Source organism: Trachymyrmex septentrionalis, unplaced genomic scaffold (assembly GCF_001594115.1).
Source record: "Trachymyrmex septentrionalis isolate Tsep2-gDNA-1 unplaced genomic scaffold, Tsep1.0 scaffold90, whole genome shotgun sequence".
In the NCBI taxonomy this organism is placed as follows: Eukaryota; Metazoa; Arthropoda; class Insecta; order Hymenoptera; family Formicidae; genus Trachymyrmex; species Trachymyrmex septentrionalis.
In genome coordinates this window covers 1-460 of record NW_017306092.1, presented here as the reverse complement: position 1 = coordinate 460, position 460 = coordinate 1, and positions in this window count along the sequence as shown.

Sequence of the window (460 nt, the reverse complement as noted above, 5' to 3'; positions counted from 1 at the left end):
TCGTTTCACGGTGTGAGCCTATCAAACCCACGCCCAACCCCCAAACAGGAGGACCATTCCAATCGGCTGTCCGCGACTGCTTATTCAATTTATTCGCAGCTAGCCTCTATCCTCAACCGAGATAGCGAGGCTTTTCCTCTATCCGCAACCCGAGGACGCGCTGTGTCGTGGTGATTGGGACCCACCCACCCCGGGGATCACTACTGCAACTAGTTTTCCTTCCCCGAGACTAGCGGTTGTTATGCTAACACAGTATCAAACTCATATAAACTTAAAAAATGTGATAAGCTTTTAAAAGTAGAGATTTCAAGCTTTAAAACCCTTTTTTTAAATTTGAATTTCATTATTGACGAAGATATTGTATATACAACTTTGAGCTAAAAAAATACACGATGACTTTTTACTCAACCTAATACTTGTATAAATTATTCCTACTACTACAAGTCATGTATAAAGTCGA